This window comes from Myotis brandtii, unplaced genomic scaffold (assembly GCF_000412655.1).
Source record: "Myotis brandtii unplaced genomic scaffold, ASM41265v1 scaffold111, whole genome shotgun sequence".
In the NCBI taxonomy this organism is placed as follows: domain Eukaryota; kingdom Metazoa; phylum Chordata; class Mammalia; order Chiroptera; family Vespertilionidae; genus Myotis; species Myotis brandtii.
In genome coordinates, this window is record NW_005353789.1 from 3,018,905 (window position 1) to 3,031,419 (window position 12,515).

Sequence of the window (12,515 nt, forward strand, 5' to 3'; positions counted from 1 at the left end):
ACAGTGACAGATGGTTACTAGACTTGCAGTGATTACATCATAAGGTATATAAATATTGAATCACCATGTTATATGCCTGAAAATAATATAACATTATATGTCAACTATACTTTAATTTAGAAAATTTAAATAATTTTTTTAAAAATAAAATTCATACATGTGTGAAATATATATACCTCAGATCCTATTTCATCATTTTTTCAGTAATATGACATTGGACTAAATATTTGGGGCAAAATCCCCAAGCCACATTAAGTACTGGCCTTTATTTATAGAGTACCTTGTCATCTAACAAGTCTATTTCATAGCTTGCCACCCTGGCTGTACATCAAAATCAACTGGGGACCTTCCTAAAGTGTTGATCACAAAACCCCATTACAGAGCAGTTAAATCAACATCTGTTGGGGTGGGGCTGGGGTGGGCATCTGTTTTATTTTATTACTAGAGGTCTGGTGCACAAAATTCATGCACGGGAGGGAGGGTCCCTCAGCCCAGCCTGCACCCTCTCCAAAACAGGACCCCTCAGGGGATATTCAACTGCCAGTTTAGGCCCGATCCCTGCATGATCAGGCCTAAACCAGCAGTCAGGCATCCCTCTTGCAATCCGGGACTGCTGGCTCCTAACTACTTGTCTCCCTGCCTGCCTGATCTCCCCTAACTGCCTCTGCCTGCCAGCCTGACTGCCCCCTAACTGCTCTCCCCTGCTGGCCTGATCGCCTGCCCCCCAACTGCTCTCTCCTGCCAAACTGATCGCCCCCTAACTGCTCTCCCCTGCCGGCCTGATCGCCTGCCCCCCAACTGCTCTCCCTGCCGGCCTGATCGCCCCCAATTGTCCCCCCTTCCAGTCTAATCCCCCCTAACTGCCCCCCCCCGGTGGCCTGTTTGCCCCTAACTGCCTCTGCCTCGGCCCCGACACCATGGCTTTGTCTGGAAGGATGTCCGGTCTCCTGGAAGATCTCCTGGTCTAATTAGCATATTACCCTTTTATTAGTATAGATTATATTAGGTTAAAAAGCAAGTTTCAAATGGAAAGTATGGTATAATAAAAAATTTAAGTAGTATATAAAATATAGATTCACACATGAAAACAATGAAGGGAAAGAAGTATATCAAAATACCAAACCCAGTTGGCAGAATCACTTATTTTTTATTTTTATAGAAAATATATATCACTTTTATAAAAGGTTACCTAATGAGTATTGACATTATCTTATTTGATACTCTATTCCTTAACTTTAAAATTAGCACATTTCTATTTTATTTCAAGCATCTCATTTATCAAAGCAAAATAAGGAAATCTACATCAAAAGAAAAGACAAGCCCTAGCCCAGTGGTCGGCAAACTGCGGCTCAGCAAACCGCGCGACTCACGAGCCACATGCAACTCTTTGGCCCCTTGAGTGTGGCTCTTCCACAAAATACCAGCTCTTTCACAAAATACCGACTTGGCCACGAAGTTTTAATCGCACTGTACGTGTGCACCCGCACGTGGTATTTTGTGGAAGAGGCACACTCAAGGGGCCAAAGAGCCGCATGTGGCTCGTGAGCTGCGGTTTGCCGACCACGGCCCTAGCCGGTTTGGCTTAGTGGATAGAGTGTTGACTGAAGTTATCCCGGGTTTAATTCCAGTCAAAGGCATGTCCCTTGGTTGCAGGCTCCCCTGGTTTTGGTCAGGGTGTGTGTAACCAATTTATTTGTCTTTCTCTCATTGATGTTTCTCTCTCTCTGTCTCTCCCTCTCCCTTCCACTCTCTCTAAAAATTCAATGGAAAAATATCCTTGGATGAAGATTAATTAAAAAAAAAAAGACTAAAGCCATTTGTTAATTAACAAAACTGCCTTACTACTTTGAGAAATTTTAACAAAAGAAAAAATTGATATGAATTATATAGTTACTTGAGTAGAAAATGAAAATATTCTTCTAAATGAAGATAAATTAACTATAATTCACTATTTTTACCCACATTAAAAATTTCACAATGACCAAGAATTGGTACAGCATATGTGTCTGTAATATTTCTTTATATCATTTCCTAAAATGTTATTTTAACTATATAGGTAAAATTTGTTCTTGCTGCAGATCCTTTTTTGCTAGGAAAGTAAGCTATATAATCATACATTTCAGGAAGGAAATTAGAGTTTCAGCCAAATTAAATAGTGTTTTCTTCTCCCTCCTCTTGCTACCTTCATTGTAAAACATAAATTAATATTGAATTTTAGCATTGTGGAGGAACACCTAATCCATAAAATCAAGCCTACTTTATATGCTTTAACAAAATGAAATAAAATTTAGCATATAAACTATGATCATTTTCTTAAAACATAATGTGAGAAAGTACTGAACTTGGAGTCAGATATACTGGAATTACGACTTTTAATTGCCATGAATGGTCACTTTAAATTTTCTGCAGCTGCCACATACATTAATATATTTATTTATTCTATAAATATTGACAATGATATAAGAGTGAAATTAAAGTAATGAGAAAGAGGGAGGCAGGCAAACTAGGTCCCAGCCCTCTTGAGGGTTTTATCTCAGTGGCATGAAAGACAATAACAAGTACATGAATATTAAAGATAATTCTAAAGTGCAGTTTAAAAAAAATGTGAAGGAAATAAAACTGACATAAAGTTAAGGATCAGAGGATGACTTAGTGAACTCAAGTGGTCAAGGAAGACTGCTCAACCCAATTGACACTTGAGCTAAACAGGAAGGAGGAATAGGAGTCACAAATGTAGAACATGTAGCAGAGCAATCCAAGCAAATGGAAAAGCGGGTTAGTACAATGGGAATGCACTCGGGTTGTGAGGCATAGGAAGAAAACTAGGATAGCCAGAAGGTCATGAGCATAAGAGCACAGGTAGAGTGCTATGAGCTACAGCTAGAAACCTGGGCAACTGTCAGAGCATGTGGGGACTGATAAGTCAGGAGTTTAGATTTTACATATAGGGATTTTATGTGTAAAGCAGAGGTTTTAAGTAAGGAAGTCATCTGATCAAAAATATGTGTGTTGTTGTTTTTTTTAATTGTATTGTAGGAGAGCAAAAAGTAGGCATAATTAGGGACTTTAATGATGACTTGGTCTAGGATAGTGGAGCTGGGATAATGGGAAAGAGGCATACTTAGATGAAAATGGTATCAAGCAAGCTGTTAACTTCAAGAATATAATGCAACCAGGTATGGGATGTAGAAGAGATTGTTAGATATGCCAGCCTTGAATTCAGAGAGAGGTCAGAGCTGGATTTACATTTAACAGTCATAAGTGTGCTGGGCTGCTTATCTGGCACTTTGGCCAGGCGGGGCACACTGTGTTCTCTGTTCCTAGAACACATAGATAGGAATGTGCTGGCGCTTCGGCCAGGCAGGGCATGCTGTGCTCTCTGTTCCTAGAACACATAGATAGGAAGGTGGTCACTGTACTGATGCTGTACTGTGTCAGGAACAAATTATGTAAACAAGGCTTTGTAACAAACTTTGTGATTTTTGCAAATAAAAACGCTGTAACTCCTGTAGTCGGCACTGCAGTTCAGCCTTTGCTTTGGCAGGGTGCTGTAACTGTAGTCGCTGGCCAGCTTAATAAAGGCTCCTAAATCTTGATCTGAGTCCCTGGTGGTCGTCTCCATAAGTTGCCCCATTACAATAAGCATATAATAAGTTTTAAAGCTATGGGAGCGTATGATGCGTGCAGTAGAGAAGATAATTATATATACTATATCCACCTAAAGGATTGGCAAGAAATTGTATTAAGCATAACTTTATTCTCATGTTAGGTCTCTGGGGTCTGGCCAGTCATGGAGAGGCAGCCCCCTCCTTGGACTAGCCAATTGGTAGAGATAAGGACTCTCCTGAACATGCACCTACTTTTCCTGTGTAAGTCAATTGATTCAAAGGCCATACTCCCAATCATCTATTTCCTTTATCATACTCTCACAGAGCTCTGCACACCAGGCTACTATCCTTCTGTCCTAATCACTACGGCCAGGTACCAGGCAACTAGAGTCAGAGCCTGATAAAACCAGCAAGTAGTGTTATACTATACAAAAACGATATTTCATTCTGGTCCTTTACATATACATTTTAAATATATATATTAGAGGCCCAGTGCACGAAATTCATGCACTGGCGGGGGGGGGGGGGGGGGTCCCTCAGCCCAGCCTGCACATTCTCCAATCTGGGACCTCTTGAGGGATGTCCAACTGCTGGTTTAGGCCTGATACCTGTGGGACATCCCTCTCACAATCCAGGACTGCTGGCTCCCAATCGCTCACCTGCCTGCCTACCTGATTGCCCCTAACTGCTTCTGCCTGCCAGCCAGATCACCCCCTAACCACTCCCCTGCCAGCCTGATCCACGCCTAACTGTTCCCCTGCTGGCCAGATCACCCCCAATGACCCTCCCAGGCCATCCTGGTCACCTACCACTGCCCTCCCCTGCAGGCCTGGTCCCCCACAATGACCCTCCCCTGCCAGCCTGGTTGCCCCTAGCTGCCCTCCCCTGCAGGCCTGGTCCCCCCAACTTCCCTCCCCTGCAGGCGTGGTCCCCCACAACGGCCCTCCCCTGCCAGCCATCTGTGGCAGACATCTTTGACCACATGGGGGCGGCCATCTTGTGTGTTTGAATGATGGTCAATTTGCATACTGGTCATGACTAATTAGCATATCTGGGCTAATTAGCATATCCCTCTCTTATTATATATAGATATAGATTGATATCTTGGATATATATTGATTTCAGAGAGGGAGAGAGAGAGAAACATCAATGATGAGAGAATCATTGATTGGCTACCTTGTGCACACCCCACACTGGGGATTGAGCTCACAACCACAGGCATGTGTGCTGACCCAGAATAGAACCATGACCTCCTAGTTCATAGGTCAATGCTCAACCACTAAACCATGCTGGCTGGGCTACACATGTGTACTTTCAAGACCCTCCATTTTCTTCTCCATAAAAGCTTCCTGGACACAGATAATAGTGTGGAAGGGGCAGGAGCAGGAAGGAGGAGGTCAATGGGGGAAAAGAAGGGGAGAACATCCTTAATACTTTCAATAATAAGGATAAATGAAAACATACACACACACAACTCTCTGCCTTTGACCCCCTACTGGTCACAACTACTTTCCCTGGATCTGCCAAACATCCAGTTTATTATGAGCCACTGTATGTTTTTTACTTTTCACAAACACCTTTGTCATTAATTTTTCTTGATACTGGACTGTAAAATATATTAACCTATAAAATTTGGTGAGAAGGAACAGAAAAGTAAAAGGTTCTCAAAGTTATTATACACATATATGGGCTGTGTAATACTGTTTACCCTAAAGATGACAAAACAGTTCCACAAATAGAGAAAGAAAATGGTTAGATCACTCTTACATCCTGTTTATGAATGCTCACTATCTGTCTCCATATTACGTGTGTTATCCTACATACCATATTTTCTAGATGAGTTCTTTCTTAAAACCTGAGCTAAGTTTATTATGTGTTTGAGTGTTTTTATCAAATGGCATTCAGAATTCTAAGTCCAATTTACTACTTCCATTTTTATGTGAACATATTAAACTTACAGAAAACCTGGTGTCCAGCCTATACTTATTCTATTTTTAAACCATGAAATTATCCTTAGAATTTTTAAAAGTCTTGCTCATTAAATACATAAAACATGTGGTCCTTCATGAAAAGCATACAATTATTTTATTATAGTTAAATAATTTTTATTCACAGCTTAATGGCATTCATAGTAGACAAAATTAAACATATTAAACAGAGCATTTCATGTCAGAATATTTTTACTCTTGGCAAATATCGTAAAACACTAAATTGTACTTTTTGCTAGGAGATTGACAAGCTATGCAGGCACTGTTAAAACTAAAACTTTTTCCTTTCCTAAAATAGAGAGATAAATAAGATTGATTAACTAAAAAAAAAACCTCTTTATAGAAATACTACAGAAAATAAAAAGTTATGGGTGAAATTATATCTTTAAAAGGGCAGTAATTCCTCCTACAGAGGAATTACTATGCAGGAAGCCACCCACTGCCGATACTATCACGAGAGTGCACCAAGGAACTCGGAAGGCCAATGGACCTTGGGTGTTAGCAGGGCTGATGCTAAGCACCTCATCTGTTGAGATAGTGGTGGTTCAAGGCAATTCCCTAACTTGATAATCCTTTTAGTGTTTACCAAACTTTACCTTTGATATGCCTGTATGAATTGCTAAAGGGCAAATGTGTATTTAAGTAAATAAAAAGCAGACCGGCCAGAAGTCAGTGTGGTCTTCACGAAAGAGATACCACCTGGTCCCCACCCCTTAATAATTCGTATTTCTTGTCTAGTGTTTTCATTTGTGAATTGACCCCTCCTTCAGATCCTGAACCCTAGCCGTGCAGGTCGTAGCATTACTGGATAGTTATAATGGTTTAAATTTCATATATGATGACTATTTAATGCACTGCATTTCAAACTATGGGATAGCAAAACAAATGTATTTGATTTTTTTTCAAGTGCTAATTTAAACAAAAAACATTTAGAAAAGTTTTGATAAACATGAAGAATATAAATTGGAAATTCACAGAATATAAAAATTATACTATTTCTAGAAGAAGAATAGGATAATAACCTACTTGGTTCAGCTTTTATTCAATATGTAACATCTTTATTATCTAACAATTCTTGTGGACACTAGAATTTCATAGTGAACAAGACAAAGGAGGTTTCTTCACCTATGGATCTTGTACTCTATGGGATGAGGGTTGATAAAGCAGAACAAAAGTGGGTGGTGACTTGTAAACCAGTCAGGAGGCTCTTTGAAGCAATATTGGCAGGCTGAAACAGAAAGACCAAGTGCCAAACAGGCTAAAGTTTAGAAGAGTCCAAATGAGAAGTAAGGATTCTAAAACCCTCTGGTGATAGGGCCTCACGTCTGACCCACCCAGAAAAATAGCCACACACTCAAATGTAAGAAACACTAAGAGGATGAAGACACCCTTAGGACTTTCCCCAGAAATCCCTGAGCTGGGTAGATTAAATTGAAGTTTCACATAGGGATATTAAGTAGAACAAAAAGAGAAACGTCAGGAAAAACTAAAATAGAATTCATATTATTTTTTAGATCTAAATTATCATAGTTCACAAAGTTCATCCTATATAATAAAAGCCTAAGATGCTATGTCTGGTCGTCTGGTCGGCCATTCAACCAATCAAAGCGTAATATGCTAATGATATGCTAAGGCCGCTCAACCACTCACAATGACGTGCACTGACCACCAGGGGGCAGACAGTCAACCAGTCAACCAGTTGTTATGATGTGCACTGACTACCGGGAGAAGATGCTCAGACCAGTAGGTTAGCTTGCTGCTGGGGTCCGGCTAATCAGGACTGAGTGAGACAGGCCAGACATGCCCTGGAGTCCTCCCACGGTCTCTCCCCAGCTGGCCAACCTCCCATGTCCCTCCCTGCCCTGATTGTACACCAGTGGGGTGCCTCGGCCTGCCCTGTACCCTCTCGCAATCCCGGACCCCTCAGGGAATGTCAGAGAGCCGTGTTCCGGCCCAATCCCGCAGGCCAGCCAAGGGACCCCACTGGTGCACAAATTTGTGCACTGGACCTCTAGTTGTTAATAAAGATTTTTAAAATGTTGAATGCACCTTCCATTATTGCTCAAATAGCATGGTAAATAATAAGTTGATATTACTCAATTATTTCACATGTTCTTTGGTGATAAAAGTTCTGTACATTTTTCTAGACATCTATATATATAAAAAGCTAATATGCAAAGTATCCCCTTGGGAGTTCGACTGGGAGACTGGGAGTTCAATCACTCGCTGTGACATGTGCTGACAACCAGAGAGTGGCATGGAACAAAGGAAGGCCCCGGCCAGCAGCCAGAAGGCCCCAATTGACCCTGATCACCGGCCAGGCCTAGGGACCCTACCTGTGCATGAATTTCGTGCACCAGGCCTCTAGTTTAATATAATTGAAATAACACTACCCAATAGCAGCAACTAGAAATATGGAAAAAAAGAAGCCAACCCACAGAAAGTGCCTAAACATACTTGGGACTTGGCATTCAAGAAGTATGTTCTGTTTACTAGAATGGTATACTACATAGGCAATAATACAGATCTAGGCAAATGCAAGACTTCTGCTGCCTCCCTCTTCCACTTTCAAAGACCCTGTGATTTACATTGGGCCCACTGGAATAATCTAGGATAATCTCATTCCTTTAATGCCAGCTGATTAGCAATCTCACTTCCATCTACAGCTTTATTTGCCCTTTGCTCCATGGTAACATATTCACATGTCACAGGGATTAGAACATCTTGGGGGCCCTTTATTTTGCCTACCACACTTCAGTTTGCTTTGAAGTCCCTGCTTTGGAATTTATATATACACTACTAAATATATTTAAAAGACAGAAGTTGAAGTGACATTATTTTCACTGTCAGCTAGTGTTCAGAGAAAGAATTTATCCAAATTTCAGCTTCAGCATTTAGTGGCTATTGAGCACATTTTGAAATTATCAAAATAATGCTTTTCTCATCTAAGAAATGCAGACAAAATTATTTCACAAGTTTGTGATGATAAAGATAATTAGGTAAAAGAGTGGACACAGTTAAGCAATTGTGTAAAAGAATGGGAGGCAGTATAGTAAGTCCTTCAAAAACACTAGCTAAGATTGTTAGGTTATTGAAAACAATATGCTATTTGCTACCTCTTCAAATTTCTGCCCAGGGTTGATACTGTTTTCCTTCATGTATTCTCTACTGCTTTGTTCTTTATTGCTTTACTATTTTGAATAATTGCTAAAATGCAATTTTCATTTCTTTTGGTGATAAGAACAACTTACCCAGTTGTTCAGGCCAAAAATAATTTAGGGGTTTCATTTGATTCTTCTCTTTCATTTCATATGCATATCAAATCCATCAGTATATCATGCCACTCTATTAAAACAAACAAATTATTTCTAATTCTGCTATACTCTATCACCTCCCCACAACAAGCCTCTATAATTCCTTGTGTGGGCTATTGCAGTACCTATTAACTGTTTTCTGCCTGCATCTGACTACTACTATAATCTGCCCTCAACACAACAGCCAAAATAGCAATTTTAAAAAAAAAGGCAAATGTGTTCACCTCTACAACCATGTTTTAGTTCTAACCTAAGTGCTTCCAAAAGTCCATAAGGCTTCCAAGTTCCAGGCTACACAGAAACCTGCTTACCTTTTTAGCTTCCACTCCTCCTCTGGCCCTCACTCCAGCCTTACAGCCCTTCTTACTATTCCCTACATTTGTTAACCAACACCCCCAGGGTCCTTTGCTGGGACCCTCCAACATCCTTGCAGGGCTCGATCTCAGTTTCAAGCCTCTGATGGGATACCTCTGAACACACACACACAAAATATCCTGCATCACATCAAGTCAACCCAATCACCTTATTCTACTTCATTTTCTTCATAGTATCTAATACAACTTGAAACTACATTTCAAATTGATTGGTTTACTTATTACCTGTCTTCCTCACTAGAATATAAGCCCTATGAACAACAGGGACCATGTCTATCTTTTTCATCCCTGTATCCCCCAAACTTAGAATAGTTCCATCAACAAATGATATTGCTGAATTAATTGATGAATAAATTAATGGCCAATTTATAAATATATTCTTTACACTCTCATTATTTTCATGTTGCTTTAAATACTAAACTCAACATCTATTGACTTACACAACTCAGTTTGATTCTTCTTTGCATCCGACAATATATTTCAAAACTGACCTATTTCCTACAGACTACAATATGATATAAAATCATTTTTTCAAATATTATTCTGTATTAGCTTAAGGTGCACAACATAGTGGTTAGATAATCATATACCCTACAGACTGGTACCACTGATATTTCAAGTACCCCCTCACCGCCCGTACATAGCTATTACAATATTATTTATTTCCCCCATTGACCTCTCCCCAGCCACTTCCACACCCCAGCACGTACCCTCACCACACCCCCATCTGTGTCCATTGGTTTTATTCATATGCATGCATACAAGTCCTTTGGTTGACCCCTCGCCTTCCCTCATAGGTTGGACAGTCTGTTTGATGCTTCTTTGACTCTGGTTCTATTTTGGTTCCTCAGGTTATGTTGTTCATTATATTCCACAAATGAGTGAGATCATGTGATATTTATCTTTCTCCAACTGGCTTATTTCTCTTAGCATAATGCTCTCCAGTTCCATCCATGCTGCTGCAAATGGTAAGAATTCCTTCTTTTTTACAGCAGCGTAGTATTCCATTTTGTAGATATACTACAGTTTTCTAATTAACTCATCTGCTGATGGGCACGTAGGCTGTTTCCAAATCTTAGCTATTGTAAATTGTGCTGCTATGAACATAGGGGTGCATATATCCTTTCTGATTGGTATTTCTCATTGCTTGGGATATATTCCTAGAAGTGGGATTACTGGGTCAAATGGAAGTTCCATTTTTAATTTTTTGAGGAAACTCCATACTGTATTCCACAGTGGCTGCACCAGTCTGCATTCCCACCAGCAGGGTACGAGGGTTCCTTTTTCTCCACATCCTCGCCAGCACTTGTTGTTTGTTGATTTGTTGATGATAGCCATTCTGACAGGTGTGAGATGGTACCTCATTGTGGTTTTGACTTGCATCTCTCAGATGATTAGTGACTTTGAGCATGTTTTCATATGTCTCTTGGCCTTCTGTATGACCTCTTTTGAATGGTGTCTATTTAGGTCCTTTGTCCATTTTTTGATTGGATTGTTTATCTTCCTTTTGGTAAGTTGTATGAGTTCCCTGTAAATTTTGGAGATTAAACCCTTATCGGAGATAACATTGGCATATATGTTCTCCCTTGCAGTGGGTTTTCTTGTTGATTTATTTTTTTTTGTTTGTTTTCTGGTTTTTTTTGTGTGTTTTTTTGTGTGTTTTTTTGTTTTTTTTTTGTTTTGTTTTTTTTTTTGCTGTGCAGAAGCTTTTTATTTTGATGTAGTCCCATTTGCTTATTTTCTCCTTAATTTCCATCGCCCTAGGAGCTGTATCAGTAAAGATATTGCTACGACATATGTCTGAGATATTGCTGCCTGTGGTTTCCTCTAAGATTTTTATGGCTTCCTACCTTAACGTTTAAGCCCTTTATCCATTTTGAGTTTATTTTTGTGTATGGTGTAAGTTGGTGGTCTAGTTTCATTTTTTTGCATGTATCTGTCCAATTTTCCCAACACAAGTTATTGAAGAGACTGTCTTGACTCCATTGTATGCTCTTGCCTCCTTTGTCAAATATTAATTGAGCATACTGGCTTGGATCAATTTCTGGGTTCTCTGTTCTGTTCCTTTGGTTTATATGTCTGTTCTTGTGCCAGTACCAGGCAGTTTTGAGGACAGTGGCCTTGTAATATAGCTTGACATCTAGTATTGAGATCCCTCCTACTTTGTTCTTCTTTCTCAGGATTGCTGCGGCTATTAGGGATCTTTTTTTATTCCAGATGTATTTTTGGAAAGTTTGTTCTAGGTCTGTGAAATATGCCATTGGTATTTTAATGGGAATTGCATTGATTCTATAGATTGCTTTGGGTAGTATGGACATTCTAATGATGTTGATTTTACCAATCCATGAACACGGTATGTTCTTCCATCTGTTTATGTCTTCCTCTATTTCTTTTTTCAATGTCCTGTAGTTTTCTGAATATAGGTCTTTTACCTCCTTAGTTAAGTTTATTCCTAGATATCTTAATTTTTTGTGTGTGTGCAATGGTAAATGGGATTATTTTTGTAATATCTCTTTCTGTAAGTTCACTATTGGTGTATAAAAATGCCATAGATTTCCTGGCATTAATTTTGTATCCTGCTACTTTGCCAAATTCGTTTATTAAATCTAATAATTTTTTGATGGAGTCTTTAGGGTTTTCTATGTACAGTATCATGTCATCTGTAAATAATGACAGTTTTACTTCTTCTTTTCCAATTTGTATGCCTTTATTTCTTCTTCTTGTATAATTGCTGTGGCTAGTACTTCCAGTACTATGATGAACAGGAGTGGTGAGATTCGGCAGCCTTGTCTTGTTCCTGTTCTTAGGGGAAATCGTTTTAGTTTTTGCCCATTGAGTATGATGTTGGCTGTAGGTTGTCACATAAGGCTTTTTTTATGTTGAGGTATGACCCCTCTATTCCCACTTTGCTGAGGGTTTTTATGAAGAAAGGATGTTGGATTTTGTCAAGTGCTTTTTCTGCATCATTTGATATGAGTATGTGATTTTTATCTTTCAGTTTGTTTATGTGATCTGTCACATGTATTGATTTGCGGATATTGTACCATCCTTGTATCCCTGGAATAAATCCTACTTGGTCATGGTATATGATCTTTCTAATGTAATGCTGGATTCGATTTGCTAGGATTTTGTTGAGGATGTTAGCATCTATGTTCATCAGAGATATCGGCCTGTACTTCTCTTTCTTTGTAGTGTCTTTATCTGGTTTGGGGATTAGGGTAATGCTGGCTT

The 12,515-nt window shown here is 39.5% G+C and overlaps 1 protein-coding gene across 1 annotated transcript in view; it reads right to left on the reverse strand.

Moving 5' to 3' along the window:
- Positions 1–12,515, reverse strand: part of LOC102259738 (chromosome unknown open reading frame, human C4orf22) — a 561,692-nt gene that overhangs the window by 436,467 nt on the left and 112,710 nt on the right. The window lies entirely within an intron of this gene.